The 19,481-nt window shown below is 50.9% G+C and overlaps 1 pseudogene; it reads left to right on the top strand.

Annotated features, from left to right (window-relative positions):
• The first annotated feature begins 1,001 nt into the window (after nucleotides 1–1,001).
• Nucleotides 1,002–15,887, top strand: LOC148161837 (histo-blood group ABO system transferase 2 pseudogene; annotated as a pseudogene).
• The last annotated feature ends 3,594 nt before the right edge of the window (nucleotides 15,888–19,481 follow it).

Raw genomic sequence — 19,481 nt, 5'->3', positions numbered from 1 at the left:
CTATTGCCATCTTATCGATAGTATGTCTTTTCATCGCCGTGGGGTCCTCAGATTTATTTAGGTTTCCCTTTCTTTCAGCAATGTTTTGTAATTTTCAGCGTACAAGACTTGCATCTTGATTACATCTGTTCCTAAGTATTTTGTCAATGTTAATGTTCCCTAAAATGGAAATGTTTTCTTAAATTATTTTTTGGATGATTCATGGCTAATGTATACAAATAAGACAGATTCTTGTGTATTGATATTAACTGGCTGTAATCATTTTTTGTTGATTGTTTAGGAAGCTCTGTCTATAAGATGATGTCATCTCTGGTCTCTGAATAAACCTAGTTCTACTGTTTTCTTCCACATGTGGATTTCTTGCCTTATCATTCTGGGTAGAACTTTCAGTACGATACTGAGCAATGAGTGAAAGCCAGCATAATGGACTTGTGTTTGATTTCAGAGTAGAGCTGTCAGTCCTCAAAATTGAGCATGATGTTTGATTAGAGTTAGGGTTGGGTTTAGGGGTAAGGGTTAGGTTTAAGGGTTAGGGTTAGGGTAGGTGACCCTGTGACCCATGAAGACCGACGCTAGCATGCTGGCGCCAGGAACACTCCCCCTGTGCTGAGCTCCCGGGCAAACCCTGCACGTCCCCTCCCCTGGCTGACCCCCTGCAGGTTCTGTCCCCACCTGCCATGAGTTGAGGACCTTTGGGCACAGCCCTTGTTTCTATGCCCTACAGACTGGGTAGAATCAGCTGCATGGGTTTCTAGCCTCTAAGTCTCAGGCTCCCCTTTGTAAGATGGGGTCCTGAGGGCTCCCATCTCTGGGAGCCGAAGGTAGGGAGGCCCCACCAGCAGATGCACTCAGGCCAGGCCAGGAGGGTGGCTGTTGCTTAAATCAGCCCAGGGCCTGCCCCCTGAAGAAAGTGCACACGTTCACGGCCCAAGTTTTGGGGTCCTGCCGCCAGCCTCTGGCAGTGACTCTCCTCCAGCCCTGTCCCCTGTCCCTGTGGATACATGGTCTTCCTGGAGCTGTTCCTGCAGACAGTTGAGAAACACTTCATGGTGGGACACAGGGTCACCTACTACGTCTTCACCAATCAGTTGCCCGCCGGGCCCCATGTGCCCCTCCGGGAAGGCCGGAAGGTGGTGGTCCTCGAGGTTCCCGGCACCGCGCGCTGGGAGGACGCGTCCATGCAGAGCATGTGATGATCCGCCGCTTCTATAAGCATCTCTTCCCGTCATCGCGTGCTGAAATAAAGTTCTCAGACACCAATCTGAGCGGCCATGCAGGGCTGCCTCTGTAAGTAGGGCAGCAGCAGCTGGGTTCTGCACATCGCTTTTATGTCATTTCTTTCAGAAAAGCAAGGGCAGACGCCTCAAAGCGTGGGAAAGGAGGACAAAGGGATGGCAAGTATGCTGAAGCTGTAAAGCAGGCCTGCACTCTCCCGTACGCGCAGGCACGCAGGGAGGCCGTCATGGGATCGGGGAAGAGTGGGACGTTTGTGCTAGCAAACGCCAGGTGCAGGAGGGGGGGTACGGAGTGTTACATTCTTTCCTGGCTCCTAACCTAGGCCCTGCCCCTGGGGATGTTGGGATCCTGCTCCGACTGGGCCATTGTGTTCAGTAGCCCGAGAACAGGAACGCTGCTGACGTTTCAGCTGCTTCCACAATCACTCCTTAGGGCTGACAATATATTTTCTAAGATTAACTCCACAATTCCTCCGTGAGGTGGACTACCTGGTGTGCACAGAGGTGGACATGAAGTTCCGCGACCACGTGAGTATGGAGACCCTCTTTGGCACCCTGCACCCCGGTTTCTACCAGGCGGCCCACAAGGATTTCAGCTACGAGCATTGGCCACAGTCCCAGGCGCACATTTCCCAGGGGCAAGGGCTACTTTGACTACAAGGGGGCCTTTTCTGGGGGGTCGGTGGTAGAGGTTCACCAACTGACCTTGGCCTGTCACCAGACAATGGGGGTCAACCTGGCCAATGGGATCGAGGCTGTGTGGCACGACGAGAGCCACCAGAATAGGTACCTGCTGGGCCATAAGCCCATTAAGGTGTTGTCCCCAGAGGACCTGTAGGACCCACAGCTGCTGGCCTGTCCCCAGAGGACCTGTAGGACCCACAGCTGCTGGGCTGCCCCCATCATGAGGAAGCTGAGATTCATGGCTGTGCCCAAGAATCACCAGGACGGCAGCAGTGGTTAGTACTTGAGGAGTCATTTTGGTGCCCACCGGGTCTTTCACTTGAGTTAACAGATGAGCCCGAAAGAAGGACATCTTCAGTTAGGAAGTATAGACGAAGGTCAGAGTGGAGGTGGGCAAAGGCCTCTTTCAGAGAGCAGGGAAGCTCTGAGCTTCTTCTATACACTTTGCCCTGCTCCTCGCTTCCAGCTGCCTGGCCCTGAGTACTGTCCTTTCAATGAATTGGTCGTCTAGTAAGTAACATGATTCTATGAGTTCCACGAGCCACTGGAGCAGTTTATTCAAACCTGAAGGGGTTGTGGGGACCTCCAATCTGTAGCCCATAGCTTGGAAACAGGGGTGATTTCTCTGCCCAGCCACTGGCTGACCACTAAGTTAACAGCACAGGGATTCAGTAGCCATACACACAGCAAAGAATACAGACTTGACAAAGTTAGTTCAGAAAAGTCACTAAACCAACAGTAGCAACTACAAGGAGCAGCAATCATGAAGCCTGGCGTGGGGAAGGTCTGATGTTTAGGATGCTTCCATTATAATAGTCATAATCACACCCTGGACTTGTCACTGGGGCCAAGTCCCCTGGCTGGGGGCCAAGTAGCTCCTACATGTTCCACGTGCCTCTCTATGGCTCCTCCAGCCATGCACTGTCCTGTGCTGCTTCCCAGTAGAGGTCCGTTTTTACCAAACCCAGGAAGATGGGATGGCGTTTTCTGACTCCCCACCCCCTACCCCACAGTGTTGCAAGAAAGGAAAATGTTTTCCTCAACCCTCTTAAGGTCCCTGGCTGAGTCTGGAAATTGGCAAAGACAGATGGACAGGAGAAAAGCAAGCAAAATATATTGATTGTTTTGGTGGGAGCCTCACAAGACCCTGACGACCAGCAGAGGTGACTGGAGCAGACAGCTCTTCTACCTTTTAGACAAAGAAGCACTAAGTGTGTGAAGAATTGACAGACACAGGGGTTTGGACAAGGGCTCGTAAACGGTAAAGAAGTTAACTAGGAAGATAGGATTCGTTTAACCAGGTGTGTTCGTATAGACCCCGTGGTCCTAAATTCCTTGACTCTGGTGATAAGCACATCATCCCTCTGGTCCGGGGAGAGAAAGTTCCACATGGGAGTATTCTGACCTGCTTAAGGGAAGAAGGGCTGATGGCTGGGCGTCAGAGAGTCCTTCTTGCTTCTGCTCTATGCAAAAGTTCTTTTAGCTTCTATCTTTAATTTGCCAAGGTGCCATATTTGGGTTAGTGTGTCCTGACCCTCACTGGCCTGGTGCTGTACTCTGTCTCCTAGTATCCAGGATATTGGGTGTGCTGCTGTGGAGACCTCCCAGCCCTGGGGTAGCCCCTTGTCCAGGGAGGCACCTGCCTCAAGGGGAGGGTTGCTAAGGGTGGCCGCCCCTCCTCAGGGCGATTGGGTGGGAGAGTGCAGGTCTTACTTCGAGAAACTGACTTCATTTCCTGAAAAGGTCTACCTGACAGTGGGATCATACAGGAGTTCTATTTTTAAGTATTTTGGGGAAAAATCCATCCTTTTCCCAGCATGGCTGTGCCATCCAAAGTCACTTTTGGATGATTTTTACCTATAAACCAGAGATTTTTCAAGAACTTCTCCAGCAGAGAACATGAGGAGAATATTTTCATGACCTTAGACAGGCAGAGATTTCCCAGGATGCAAAGTATACTGACCGTAGGAACAAACCGGTGACTTAGAAACTATGAAATGAAGAACTTGTTCTCCTTCTTCCACTTCTGGCTAGTGTGCTGGTCTGTGGCTCGTCTCACCTCAGGCAGCTGGAAGGTTGACCTCCCAGGTCAGCTACCACTGAGATGGCTACTGTTTCTAGAAATTCTTTGGGTGTGGCCAGGTTTCCCCACCGTGCACTGATCAAGTCGGCGACCTCTAACAGTGGAGCCATGGGTCCTCCAGGCATGGTCCCCCCCAATCCCCCAGTAAAGCCATCCCACTGAGGGTTTAGGGGGACGGGAGCTGCCCCTAGGCAAAACTGGAGATTCTCACTGTCCCTACCTGGCTTCAGATGCTCCTCAGGTACTCCGGTGCCTCTGGTGTCTTCTTGGAACCCTGACCTGTCAGTTTTTGGACAGCTGGTCCAGTCGTACCCTCACTTTCTGGGAGGGGGATTTGGTGGAATCTGCAGTGTGTCCTACAGCCCCACTGGGATCGCGTTTTGAAGGCACATTGTCTGGGCCATCTGAGGAGCCAAGACTGTGGGTCTGTGGCCTGGAGGGATTCTGAGCAGAACTGGTGGGATGGGAGGGCTGCAAGGCCCAGAGGCAGGTTTCCAGAAAGCTCTCTGGGGTCCCCGGCATCCTTCCATTTTTGAATCAAAGCCCTGAGATCTTTAAAATGCCAGCAACTGTATAGCATGGGCCACAAAAACAAATGTCCTTGTGCACCCAACACCACCTAAACTATTGGCCATTTCTTGTCACTTGAACTGAGTATAAAGGATTAGGAGTTGGGCCTTGGGGGGGGTCCTGGGCCAGACTTTGTATTTGGGGGACAAAGCCCATCAGACAAGCTTGTGCTGAGCCTCAGGAGAGGGTCTGTGTGGAAACCCCAGCTGCAGTCACTGCTGTCCACTGATGCCCCCTCAGCCTGCCCAAGTGCCCCTGCTGCTAGGGGAGCACCTGCCCCCTCCTCTCTGCCTGAGGGCTCTCTCCTGCACCAGGTGCCTCCTCTCCTGCCAGCCTGCGGCCTGGGAGGGTGGCTACCCCGAGTTCCTCCAGCTGCTGGGGGAGCACCTGCCCCCTCCTCTCTGCAGAGGGCTCTCTCCTGCACCAGGTGTCTCCTCTCCTGCCAGTCACTGCCAGCCTGCAGCCTGGGAGGGTGGTTATCCTAAGTTCCTCCAGCTGCTGCGGGAACACCTGCCTCCTCCTCTCTGCCTGAGAGCTCTCTCCTGCACCAGGTGCGCCTCCTCCTGTGAGTTACTGCCAGCCTGCAGCCTGGGAGGGTGTATACCCTGACAGCCTCCAGCCCTGGGGACAGAGCCAGAGCAATGTGGTCTCCCAGCAGTTCTGAGCACCAGGTTCATACATTGCTCAATCTCCTCCTGTGGGCTCACTGTGCCACATCCTCCCTCAGGCTCCCTGGGCCTAAGTCCTCCTCTGCTCAGGGACCACTCTCTGCCCAGGCTCCACATGCTGAGACTGGGAGCAGGTCATCTGGACCTTCTGGACTCTTGCTTCTGTGCCCGTGACATGGGCACAGTGCAGCCTCATAGACTGCTCAGAGGAGACCCAGTGCAGGAAGACGCAGTCCGCTGCAAGGGAGATGCCAAGTGATCCCAGAGGGAGCGCACGGGACTTGCACAAGGCACTGGGCTCATGGGGCCCAGTGTGGGATCCCGGCGCCCAGTCAAGGGGCATGGGGAATCCTGGTGAGGGCGACCCTAGTGGGGGGAGGGGAAGCCACGGAAGGGTCCCAGAAGAGGCAGGGGACAAGGAAGACGACAGGACAGAGCTTCCCAAGGCGGTCGATGGAAGGACCAAAGGATCACAGAGGCCCTTGGGAAAACTCAGAGGCTTTGGAGATGTTGGCTGAAACGCTGTCATTTGGTCAGAAAAGTCACAACACCCCAGTCAATACTGGATGATTTACTCTTTGTTGGTTCTAGGATTTAGTGCGTACCTGTCATTAGAACTCACATCGCATGGGGGAGCGGAGCAAGATGGCGGAGTAGGAGACCTAGATTTCATCTGATCTCAGGAATTCAGCTGAATAGGGATCAAACCATTCTGAATACCTACGAACTCAACAGGAGATCAAAGAGGAGAGTAGCAACAACTCTCTGAACAGAGAAGCGACCACTTACTGGAAGGTAGGATGTGCAGAGAAGTGAATCCGAGGCGATATTCGGGAGGATAGACAGCGGGGAGGGGCCTCCGCCGGCTGCTTCCGGCAAGTGATAGAGCCGCGGAGCACAAAATCGGGACTGTTAGAAGTCGGCTCCGCTGAGGGAGCTGCAGTGGCTAAGCAGGGGGTGGAATCCTCCCGGGACAGTGTGGTCTCAGGACCCTTGGGGTCACAAAAAGACCGGGGGTGTCTGAGTGCCCCAGAGCTCCCAGGTATCGGAGCGGGGAAGCCGGCTGCAGAGACGGAGCCGAGGCGCAGGCTCTCAGCTCGGGGTGGCCATAAACTGTGATCCGCGGCCCAGTCGGGCCACTGCTCCTGCAGCAGGGACCCAACAAGCGGCAAATCCGGGGAGACTCCCCTTCCTTCCCGGGGAGGAGTGGCGCGGGAACGCACCACAGGGATCTGCTGGGTTTGGAGACTCCACACAGGGTCGGGTGCCAGAGATAGCAATGCTCGGTCACAGGCCGGGTGAGCACGGAGTGCGGCCAGAGACCAGGGAGACGGGAGTGACTGCTTTTCTCTGGGGGCGCACTGAGGAGCGGGGCCCCGAGTTCTCAGGTCCTCCGGGCGGAGATTGGGAGGCCACCATTTTTGCCCTGGTCCTCCAAGGCTGTACGGAGAGCTTGCAGGGAACAAAAGCTCCTGAGATCAAACCCGAGCAGCTTGCTTAGCCCGGACCGACAAGGGCGGGGCAATTCCGCCTCCGGCAAAGACATTTGGAAACCACAGCAACAGGCCCCTCCCCCAGAAGATCAGCACGAACAGCCAGCAACCCAAGACCAAGTTTACCAATCAAGGAGAACGGGAGAACTCCAGCGCTAGGGGAATACTGCACATAGAATTCATGGCTTTTTTTTTTTACCATGATTCATTAGTTCATCAAAGTTAATTTTTGTTATTTCTTTTTCCCTTTTTCAACCACCATCTTATCAATCTCTTTAAAAAAAAAAGATTTTTATTTTTCATTTTTAGAGTCATATTTTATCCCTTCATAGTAGTTACCCTTATTTTTGGCATATATATATAAGTCGTTCTCTCTTTAAAATTTTGAGATACAGTTTCTTCTAACAGATCGAAACATACCCTAAATCACTAGTGTATGGCTCTGTTCTGGTCTCCTGCCTGATCACATTCTCTCCCTTTTTTCTTTTTTTTTTTTTAATCTTCTTTCTTTTGTCAAACAAATTCTTTATTTATTTATTTATTTATTTGAGAGAGAGAGAATGAGAGATAGAGAGCACAAGAAGGAAGAGGGTCAGAGGGAGAAGCAGACTTCCTGCTGAGCAGGGAGCCCGATGTGGGACTCGATCCCGGGACTCCAGGATCATTACGTGAGCCGAAGGCAGTTACTTAACCAACTGAGCCACCCAGGCGCCCTGCCATTCAAAGAACTTCTTATCTTATCAAGTCCTTTTATAAAATCTTTTATAATTTTCATCTTTACAGTCATCTTCTATCCCTTCATTGTATCAACCCTTATTTTGTACATATAAGTCTTTCTTCCTTTAAAATTTTAGGAGGCACTTTTTTCTAACAGACCAAAATACGCCCAAAATCTAGTGTGTGGCACTGATCTATGCACTAGCCTGATCATATTTGATCACATTCTGCTTTTTTTGTATTGTTCTGTTTTTGTTTTTATATATTTTTCTTTTTTTTCTCTTTCTTTTTTCTTTCTTTCCCTTTCTTTTCCCCTGGTTTCAGGTCTTTTCTGATTTCTATACAGTATATTTGCTGGGGACGTTGTAAACCTGTTAGCATTTTGTTCTCTCATTCATCTATTCTCCTCTGGACTAAATGACAAGACGAAAAAAATCACCTCAGCAAAAAGAACAAGAGGTAGTACCGTCAGCCAGGGACCTACTCAATACGGACAGTAGTACGATGTCGGACCTAGAGTTCAGAATCATAACTTTAAAGATACTAGCTGGGCTTGAAAAAAGCGTGGAAGTTATTAGAGAAACCCTTTCTAGAGAAATAAAGAACTAAAATCTAACCAAGTCGAAATCAAAAAAGCTGTTGATGAGGTGCAATCAAAAATGGGGGCACTAACTGCTAGGATAAATGAGGCAGAAGAGAGAATCAGTGATATAGAAGACCAAATGATGGAAAATAAAGAGGCTGAGAAAAGAGGGAGAAACAACTACAGGATCACGAGGGCAGAATTCTAGAGATAAGTGATACGATAAGACGAAACAACATTAGAATAATTGGGATCCCAGAAGAAGAAGAAAGAGAGAGAGGGGCAGAAGGTATATCGGAGCAAATAATAGCAGAGAACTTCCCTAATGTGAGGAAGTAAAAAGGCATCAAAATCCAGGAGGCACAGAAAACCCCTCTCAAAATCAATAATAAAGGGTCAACACCCCGAGATCTAATAGTAAAACTTACGAGTCTCAGAGACAAAGAGAAAATCCTGAAAGCAGCTCGGGAGAAGAGATATGTAACCTACAATGGTAAAAATATTAGACTGGCAACAGACCTATCCACAGAGACCTGGCAGGCCAGAAAGGACTGGCAAGATATCTTCAGAGCACTAAACGAGAAAAATATGCAGCCAAGAATACTATATCAGCTAGGCTGTCATTTAAAATAGAAGGAGAGATAAAAAGCTTCCAGAACAAACAAAAACTAAAGGAATTTGCAAACACGAAACCAGCCCTCCAAGAAATATTGAAAGGCGTCCTCTAAGCAAAGAGAGAGCCTAAAAGCAGCAAAGATCAGAAAGGAACACAGACAACATACAGTAACAGTCACCTTACAGGCAATACAATGGCACTAAATTCATACCTTTCAATAGTTACCCTGAATGTAAATGGGCTAAATGCCCCAATCAAAGGACACAGGCTATCAGATTGGATTCAAAAACAAGACCCATCCATATGCTGTCTGCAAGAGACTCATTTTAGACCCAAAGACACCTCCAGATTGAAAGTGAGGTGTGGAAAACCATTTAGCATGCTAATGGACACCAAAAGAAAGGTGGGGTGACAATCCTTATATCAGACAACCTAGATTTTAAAACAAAGACTGTAATAAGAGATGAGGAAGGACACTATATCCTACTTAAATGGTCTATCCAACAAGAAGATCTAACAATTGTAAATATCTATGCCCCGAACATGGGAGCAGCCAATTATATAAGGCAATTAATAACAAAAGCAAATAAATACATTGACAACAATACAATAATAGTGGGGGACTTTAACACCCCCCTGACTGAAATGGACAGATCATCTAAGCAAAAGATCAACAAGGAAATAAAGACTTTAAATGACACACTGGACCAAATGGACTTCACAGACATATTCAGAACATTCCATCCCAAAGCAACGGAATACACATTCTTCTCTAGTGCCCATAGAACATTCTCCAGAATTGATCACATTCTAGGTCACAAATCAGATCTCAACCGGTACCAAAAGATTGGGATTATTCCCTGCATATTTTCAGAACACAATGCTTTGAAACTAGAACTCAATCACAAGAGGAAAGTCGGAAATAACTCAAATACATGTAAGCTAAAGAGCATCCTACTAAAGAATGAATGGGTCAACCAGGAAATTAAAGAAGAATTAAAAAAATTCATGGAAACCAATGAAAATGAAAACACAACTGTCCAAAATCTTTGGGATGCAGCAAAGGCAGTCCTGAGAGGAAAGTATATAGCAATACAAGCCTTTCTCAAGAAACAAGAAAGGTCTCAAATACACAACCTAACCCTACACCTAAAGGAGCTGGAGAAAGAACAGCAAATAAAGTCTAAACCCAGCAGGAGAAGAGAAATCATAAAGATCAGAGCAGAAATCAATGAACTAGAAACCAAAAGAACAGTAGAACAGATCAACGAAACTAGGAGCTGGTTCTTTGAAAGAATTAACAAGATTGATAAACCCCTGGCCAGACTGATCAAAAAGAAAAGAGAAATGACCCAAATAAACAGAATCATGAATGAAAGAGGAGAGATCACAACCAACACCAAAGAAATACAAACAATTATAAGAACATATGATGAGCAACTCTATGCCAGCAAATTAGATAACCTGGAAGAAATGGGTGCATTCCTAGAGATGTATCAACTACCAAAACTGAACCAGGAAGAAATAGAAAACCTGAACAGACCTATAACCACTAAGGAAATTGAAGCAGTCATCAAAAATCTCCCAGGAAACAAAAGCCCAGGGCCAGATGGTTTCCCAGGGGAATTCTATCAGACATTTAAAAAAGAATTAATACCTATTCTCCTGAAACTGTTCCAAAAAATAGAAATGGAAGGAAAACTTCCAAATTCATTTTATGAGGCCACCATTACCTTGATCCCAAAACCAGCAAAGACCCCATCAAAAAGGAGAATTACAGACCAATATCCTTGGATGAACATGGATGCAAAAATTCTCACCAAAATACTAGCCAATAGGATCCAACAGTACATTAAAAGGATTATTCACCACGACCAAGTGGGATTTATCCCTGGGCTGCAAGGCTGGTTCAACATCCGCAAATCAATCAACGTGATACAATACATTAACAAAAGAAAGAACAAGAATCATATGATCCTCTCAATAGATGCAGAAAAAGCATTTGACAAAGTACAGCATCCTTTCTTGATCAGAACTCTTCAGAGTATAGGGATAGATGGTACATACCTCAATATCATAAAACCCTTCTACGAAAAACCTACAGCGAATATCATTCTCAATGGGGAAAAGCTGAGAGCTTTTCCCCTAAGGTCAGGAACGCGGCAGGGATGTCCACTCTCACCACTGCTATTCAACATAGTATTAGAAGTCCTAGCCACAGCCATCAGACAACAAAAAGAAATCAAAGGCCTCCAAATCGGCGAAGAGGAAGTCAAACTCTCACTCTTTGCAGATGATATGATACTTTATGTGTAAAACCCAAAAGACTCCACCCCAAAACTGCTAGAACTCATACAGGTATTCAGTCAAGTACCAGGCTATAAAATCAATGCACAGAAATCAGTGGCATTCCTATACACCAACAACAAAACAGAAGAGAGACAAATCAAGGAGTCGATCCCATTCACAATTGCACCCAAAACCGTAAGATAACTAGGAATAAATCTAACCAAAGAGGCAAAGTATCTGTACTCAGAAAACTATAAAATACTCAGGAAAGAAATTGAAGAAGACACAAAGAAATGGAAAAACGTTCCATGCTCATGGATTGGGAGAACCAACATTTTGAAGATGTCAATGCTACCTAGAGCAATCTACACATTCAATGCAATCCCCATCAAAATACCATCCACTTTTTTCAAAGAAATGGAACAAATAACCCTAAAATTTGTATGGAACCAGAAGAGACCCCGAATAGCCAGAGGAATCTTGAAAAAGAAAAGCAAAGCTGGCGGCATCACAATTCCGTACTTCCAGCTCTATTACAAAGCTGTCATCATCAAGTATGTTACTGGCACAAAAACAGACACATAGAACAATGGAACAGAATCGAGAGCCCAGAAATGGACCCTCAACTCTATCGTCAAGTTATCTTTGACAAAGCAGGAAAGAATGTCCAATGGAAAAAAGACAGTCTCTTCAACAAATGGTGTTGGGAAAATTGGACAGCCACATGCAGAAGAATGAAACTGGACCATTTCCTTACACCACACACAAAAATAGACTCCAAATGGTTGAAAGACCTAAACGTGAGACAGGAGTCCATCAAAATCCTAAAGGAGAACACAGGTAGCAACCTCTTCGACCTCAGCCGCAGCAACTTCTTCCTAGAAACATCACCAAAGGCACGGGAAGCCAGGGCAAAAATGAACTATTGGGATTTCATCAAGATAAAAATCTTTTGCACAGCAAAAGAAACAGTCCACAAAACCAAAAGACAACCAACAGAATGGGAGAAAATACTTGGAAATGACATATCAGATAAAGGGCTATTATCCAAAATCTATAAAGAACTTATCAAACTCAACACTCAAAGAACAAATAATCCAATCAAGAAATGGGCAGAAGACATGAACAGACATTTTTCCAAAGAAGACATCCAAATGGCCAACAGGCACATGGAAATTGCTCAACATCGCTCGGCATGAAGGAAATCCAAATCAAAACCTCAATGAGATACCACCTCACACCCGTCAGAATGGCTAAAATTAACAAGTCAGTGAACGGCAGATGTTGGCGGGGATGTGGAAAAAGGGGAACCCTCCTACACTGTTGGTGGGAATGCAAGCTGGTGCAACCCCTCTGGAAAACAATATGGAGGTTCCTCAAACAGTGGAAATTAGAGCTACCATTCGATCCAGCAATTGCACTACTGGGTATTTACCCCAAAGATACAAATGTAGGGACCCGAAGGGGTATGTGCACCCCAATGTTTATAGCAGCAATGTCCACAATAGCCAAACTGTGGAAAGAGCCAAGATGTCCATCGACAGATGAATGGATAAAGAAGAAGTGGTATATATACACAATGGAATATTATGCAGCCATCCAAAGGAATGAGATCTTGCCATTTGCAACGATATGGATGGAACTGGAGGGTGTTATGCTGAGTGAAATAAGTCAATCAGAGAAAAACATGTATTATATGGCCTCACTGATATGAGGAATTCTTAATCTCAGGAACAAACTGAAGGTTGCTGGAGTGGTCGGGGGTGGGAGGGATGGGGTGGCTGGGTGATAGACATTGGGGAGGGTATGTGCTACGGTGAGCGCTGTGAATTGTGCAAGACTGTTGAATCACAGATCTGTACTTCTGAAACAAATAATGCAACATATTTTAAGATAAAAGAAAAAGAAGAAGATAGCAGGAGAGGAAGAATGAAGGGGAGTAAGTCAGAGGGGGAGACGAACCAGGAGAGACGATGGAATCTGAAAAACAAACTGAGGTTTCTAGAGGGGAGGAGGCTAGGGGGATGGGTTAGCCTGGTGATGGGTATTAAAGAGGGCACATTCTGCATGGAGCACTGGGTGTTATGCACAAACAATGAATCATGGAACAGTACACCAAAACAAATGATGTAATATATGGTGATTAACATAACAATAAATAATTAAAGAAAAAGAACTCACATCGCATGAAGTCTAGGATATACTTACTTTTCATCACTTTTCAGGACTAGATTTTTCTAGAGGAAGTGCTAAGCATGGGTCTCTCCATTCGTTTCTTTGTGCAACTGACCTGTTTTCAGGAGCAGATTCCTGGTGCTCATCACCAGTGCTAGCCCTGAGGACTGCCCCCGTCACCTCCCACAGTGGACGTGACCATGTGGGTTCGGGGGTGCTCACTGATGAATCCCCAGTGCTCAGTACACAGCAGGGACCCCAGATCCTCTGCTGAATGAGGGAGGATGGGAGAGAGGGAAAGAGAGAGGGAGGAGGGAAGGGAGGTTGGAAGGGAGGCAGGATCCGGAGAGGGAAGTGAGAGAGGGAGGAGGGAAGGGAGGATGGGAGGGGTAGAAGCGAGGGAGGGAGGCAGGGAGGCAGGGAGGGTGGGAGGGGTGGAGGGGAAGGAGAGGGAGGGGGGAATGAATGAGGGAGTGAATAAATGATGCAGGGAGGGAGGGAATGAAACCACAGAAGCTGGATCCATACCTCAGGAGCCATTATTTGGGGTAAGGTCCAAGGGCATCACAGCCCGGGCCCTGAATGGTGGCTCAGGGCACTTCCGTCTGTCCTCCCAGTGCTGACCTTCCTTCTCCTTGCACCCGCTGTCATCCTGGATCCTCTCCCCCTCCTCCTCAAACAATTCCCAATGTTCCCAGGAGCAACATGGCAGGAGGGGGGTCTCAGGAGGGGCTTCCCGGATCCTGTGCCCCGGATGACACCGGGACAGTAGCTGCAGGGCATTCTGTCATGAGAACTGGGACCGTGGATCCCATCCATCTCCTTGGGCATTAGTGCTGTTCCATTCCCTGCTCTCTCCAGCACCGCTGTGATGAACACTCCTGACAATACATATGTGAAAACCGAGCCAGAGTTTCCGGGGGTGAGTCCGAGGCTGAGCATACCAGGTGATGGGTGCACCTGTGGCCTGAGATGGGTGCTGCTCACTGTTCTCCCAGACAGGGGTGCCCGTCACCCTTCTCTCCAGGGGACCTGCATTGGACCTCCGCTTCCTCACGTTCTCCCCAGACCGGACACCTGCCGGTCTGAGGGTGACCAGCGCTGCCTCCATTGGCTTTCCTTTGCCGGAGTCCTTACCCAGGAGCTCCACATCTCTCACACGTATTCCCGGCGTGCCTATCCTTCCGCCTTGGACTTACATGTGTTTGGTCTCCATCCCTGTGGAACCCAGTGACTTGGAGCATGGTTTGGACCAGAGTCAGGTGAAACCTTTCTCTGGCCTTGGGTTGTGAGCAGTGCCTTTGCCCTTTGTGGTGTGTCTTCCAGCTTTCTGCATTTCCCTGGTTTCTGTGTGGGCCACAGGAGGAACCAGCCCTGTCCTGTCTGGGGTCAGGCTGTGGTGTCCCAGCAGGAACAGGGGTCTCGGCCCAGAGATTGTGCCCATAATTCCTAAAGTGGCTTCTATGATTACATGTGATGTGCAATCCATCGGGGATTTCAATATCAAATAAGAGAAATTCTATGTCAAGTAAACACAGGAGAAAACGAGTCCCTTTTGAAAATAGGTGGGCAGACACAAAGGCCCTTACTGCGTGATTCCACTTATGGAATCATCCAGAACAGGTAAAAGAACAGAGAGAGAAAGCAGTTTAGGGGTTGCCAGGGTCTGGGCTGGTGGATAAATGGGCAGGGAGGCCTTCTGGTTCGGGGACTCCTTTGGGGAATGAGATATTCTGCAGCAATGTTCTGGGGTGTGGTGGTACAGCGTTGGGCATGTACTTAATGCTCATGACATGTTCAATTGAAAACAAGTAATTTTATTTAAAACAAATAATAAACAGTATACAGAACATGAAAAGATAAAATAACAGTTAATATGAACCAGAGAGAAAGAACATCGGGGGAGGGGATGAAACACTCTGGCGAGGCGTCGGGGTCCGGCGATGGTACAAGGAGCTCTCCCTGCAGGGCTGTGGGCTCTGGATGTGGCTCTGGGAGCCCTGCAGAAACAGGAGTAGGGGCAGGGGTTAGGATAGGGGCAGGGCTGGGTGTAAGAGCAGGGCCAGGGGCAGGGGCAGGGAGAGCGGCTCTGGCAGGGGCAGGAACTGGGGCAGGGGCTGGGGCAGGAGCAGGTGCCAGTTCTTCCTTGTCCACGCCAGGCTTTCCGTGGGCGGGTGCTTGGTTACCTGCCAGCTCCTGGTGTCCTCCTGAAGTTGCTGTAGGCACCACCCCTCCCCCCAGAGCTGCTGATGGAGTGGGAGCCAGCTCTAGCTGCTCAGAGGGTGGAGCAGCTGTGAAAAGAGAAAAGCTCACCTCTGTGCCTACTCTCCGTGGGCCTTTGCAAAGACAGAGCCCAGCCCAGGGCCTCCCAGAGAAGCCACAGCCGGGAAGGAACCCTCACAGGGCTGTCTCCCCGACTGCAGTCCACCCTCTGTGTGCTCTGAGCCCAGTCTTGCTCCTGGCCCCAACCAGCCTCTGCGGGCTCCTCCCTGTGGGGCCAGGAGCGACCCATCCCCACACACCACAAACACCCATCCCCAGCCTTCTCACCCTCAGCCTTGGCCTCTGTGGGCTCTGGCTCCTGGACCACTGACCGGTGGACAACCACCTGGGACAGTGGTCTGGGTGGTGTAGGAGGTCTTCCCCTACAATCTCCAGCATCTGCTCCTGGGGACCCCTGTGTGGTCACCCCCTCTGTCGAGGAGACGGAGGGCGTGTCCAGCAACCTCCTCTCCATGTCCTCCGTGGCCTTCTGCAAAGACAGGGACCGGTAGCCAGCCCCGAGGTATCACAGCCCTGCCCGGCCATTAGCACTGTCCTCCTGCCCAATCCCCCTGCTGCTCCCAGATCAGACACACCTGTGCGTGCACAGCCCTGCACCCGGGATGCAGTGACCCACCCCTGCAGGGCTATCGGGATAAACTTTGGGCAGAAGGGGCAGCGCCCGCACACCCCATCCCACACAGCCAGCCTTGACCTTGAACATGACCTCCTGCTCGGGGTGGCCCCACCCCGCATGACCCCTCTTTACACACACACTCACACACACACACAGACACACACCCCTTACACACACACACACACACACACAGGGAGGGCACCTGGAGCTACACAGGTCATCAGAGCGAGTGGGGCTGGGTGGACGGCTCTGGGCCTCCTGGTGTCACCTTTCTGTGCTTCCGGCCAAATGGCCAGAGGCGGTGGGGAGCCCTGACCCAAAATCCCCAGCGGGGGACAGCGTCTGCACAGCGCGCTTTCTTCCACCTGCAGCCTCTGGACCTCGGCAGGCAACATGTGAACATCTTGGATGAGGACCTCCAACAAAATGAGCTGAGCAGGGGGCTGTCTGTGGAATGTGGGTGCCTGGTTACCGGGGTTCCAAATTCTGTTGGGCTCTGTTGTCAGGGAATTGAGGTCACCACTGCCTGGGGTCCCCTTACCCAACTTCCTCCTCACACAAGAGCCCCCCGAGGGCCCCCCTCCCCCACTGCTCAATGCTAACCCTCCCCCCATGCCCCATCCATACAGTGACACCCTCACAGCCCACCCACAGCCCCCGGGAGGCCTGGGTGCAGCTGGTGTCTCTGCTGTGATGCCACAGACCTGGGTTCAGACCTGGTTCCTGTGCGTGCCCAGAGCTGTGACCCTGGACAGACCCCGTGCCTCTCAGGGCCTCCCCAGGCTCCCCATCTGCACATCGGGTTATCCTGGCTTCTACTTCTAGGGATGCCATCAGGGGTAGGACCTCTACACATGCTCTGTGCCTGCTATCACAGGAGGCTGGTGCATACTTGGCAATGCAAGGATGAGCCAAGGGCTGGGCTTGGCATGGAATACAGCTCAGAGGGGCGTGAATTTGCTCTGGGGTCCAGGCAAAGCCACACCCCTCCTGCCTGTGTCGCAGCCCCCGTGGCAATGTAGTAACTGATTCTAACCTTGTCCCCTGGTGACAGAGACTTCCAGGGGCTCCCATTAGTGTTAGGGTTAGGGTTAGGGTACGGGTTAGGGTACGGGTTAGGGTTAGGGACCTCTACACATGTTCCGTGCCTGCTATCACAGGAGGCTGGGGCATACTTGGCAATGCAAGGATGAGCCAGGGGTTGGGCTTGGCATGGAACACAGCTCAGAGGGGCTTGAATCTGCTCTGGGGTCCAGGCAAAGCCACCCCCCTCCTGCCTGTGTCCCATCCCCCATGGGAAGGTAGTAATGAACTGATTCTGACCTTGTCCTCTCACAACACAGACTTCCAGGGGCTCCCAATAGGGTTAGGCTCAGGTCCCAGGGCCTTGTCTGTGCCCGTGTGCTGGGCAGTCCCCACAGTGGCTCCTGGCACCCCTGAGTCCTGGTCACACATCCCTATGGAATTCCCTCCCTTCCAGGGTGGATGGCCTATGTGACGGTTCTCTCAGGAATAGAATGGCACAACTGGTTCCCTCTGTCCTGTGTTCATTCTCTGTCTCCTTCTCTGTCTCTGTGTCTGTGTCTCTCACAGGAGCAGGATCTGTGGGTTCCATGGGCGATGTGAGAAACCGCAGAAGCCTCCCTTGTCCCTGTTTCCCTCTCCGGTCCTGGTGCTCCATTCCTTCCCAAGGCCTCCTCACCCTGACCAGAGCAGTGATTCTGGATCCTCTTCCACATGGGGACCCTGAGGCTGCAACAAGGAGGGCCCTGACCTTGGTCTCCAGACTGGTGGCCCAGTGCTCTGCCACATTCTGTGTAGCCAGGTCCTCAGCCCCCCAAGCCCCGAGTCTGTCCTCTGCTGAGAAGGACCTCGAGGGGGTAGAAAACATTTTCCCCAGACTGGGATCACAGGGGGTCGGGGATGGAGATCCAAGGCCAACAGGCTCTTCTACAAGCCTGTGGGACCCTTGGGACACTGCATCTCTGCAGCCCAAGTGACAGCACAGTAAGCTGAGGCCTTTTGGGCTCTGGACTTGGGGGTGGGTATCTCTTCCTACTCCCAAGTGCCCAGGGTGGTGGTGGACACCGGAACCCAGACCCTGTCTTTTCCCAGTGCCCTGGCAACCCCCTGGGTCCCTTGGGCCCCCTGACCATCAGCCTGGCCTGTCTCCCCTCCCCATGCTCTGGATCTGGGTCCTTGCCAGGAGTCCTGATGCCCTGCCCCATGGCCCAGCCGTCTCCAACCTCTTTCTTCTTTCCCCCTTGTCCCCCACCTCGCTCCCAGGGTGTCCTCCCCTTCTGACCCCCAGCTGGGCAGTCAGAGTGGTGTGTGTGGGTGTGCAGGTGCACATGCCTCTGCATGCCTGGGGATGCCAAGGTCATGTCCCCACATGGGGCGGGGTGGGTAGCTATCCCCTTGGATCTGAGGGGCTCTCACCCCCAAAGCGAACCTCATGGGAGGGTTGGGGTTGGCCTAGGACTGGAGAGCAGCCCTGCTCCTTGGGCTCTGCACCCCTCATTTGTCTTGGGCCAGTGCCTGCCTCTCTTGACCCAGGTTCCCAACTGTTCCTGAGGGTTGGACATAGAAAAGCTTGAACGTGGCCGCTCCTCCAGGGGTAGGTGGGGGACAGGTACACCAGGCCCCCAGGCCTCCCCACCGAGAGGGCCAGCCAGGTGTCTAATGGCCAGGTGTGCAAAGGAGACCTGCACGCAGCACCTGTATGGTGAACCAGCCCTGCAGCAGATGTACATGAGACCCATGGCTCTGCACCTGACCGGTCCCCCACATTCCCTCACCACAGCCAACCACTCTGTGGCCCCACAAGTCCACTGGGCCCCGCAATCACACCCACCCTGGGCGGCAGGCCTTAGGGTGCACGGCCAGGTGGGTAGCACATCTGGGGACACACAGGTCATTGAATGACCCTCCCACCCAGCTGTCCTGGAATGCAGACTCCCTCTTAGGGCCCAGCTAAGTGCAGGGATGGGCCAGAGGACCTGGAGGCATCAGTGGAACCGACTCAGGACAGGGAGAAGATCAGTCTGCCCCTTCCCCTTCTCGTCTCCTCCTTCTGCCTTGTCTTCCTGGCAGGAGCCGGGACAGACGTCTAGCCTGTCCCTGGCAGCATCCCCGGCTGGAGTCAGAGGGGCGGGAAGGAGGCCGGGGAGGAGGGTCCCAGCAGCAGGATGCCCGAGTGTGAAGGGGGTCGTTACTGTAGTGAGGGACCCCATGGGCATTCAGGGATTTCAGCCCTTTTTAGACATGAGCAGTGGCCCCAGGACTCGGCCCCTGCCCCATCCTTCACTCTCCACAAGGCCCTGCATCCTCCCCAGCCCAGTCCTTGTCCACAGCCAGTCCTCCCTCCGGCCCCAGGGGCTCCACGGGCTGCGAAATCATTACAAGCTGGAACCGAGCCGTCCCTATGGGGCCTGGTTCCGGGTCCTGCAGCCCCACAGTGAGGAGAGCT

This window comes from Eumetopias jubatus, unplaced genomic scaffold (assembly GCF_037043125.1).
Source record: "Eumetopias jubatus isolate StellerSeaLion01/CBP00866 unplaced genomic scaffold, mEumJub1_p1.0 scaffold_52, whole genome shotgun sequence".
In the NCBI taxonomy this organism is placed as follows: domain Eukaryota; kingdom Metazoa; phylum Chordata; class Mammalia; order Carnivora; family Otariidae; genus Eumetopias; species Eumetopias jubatus.
This window is presented reverse-complemented; position numbering and strand designations above follow the sequence as displayed.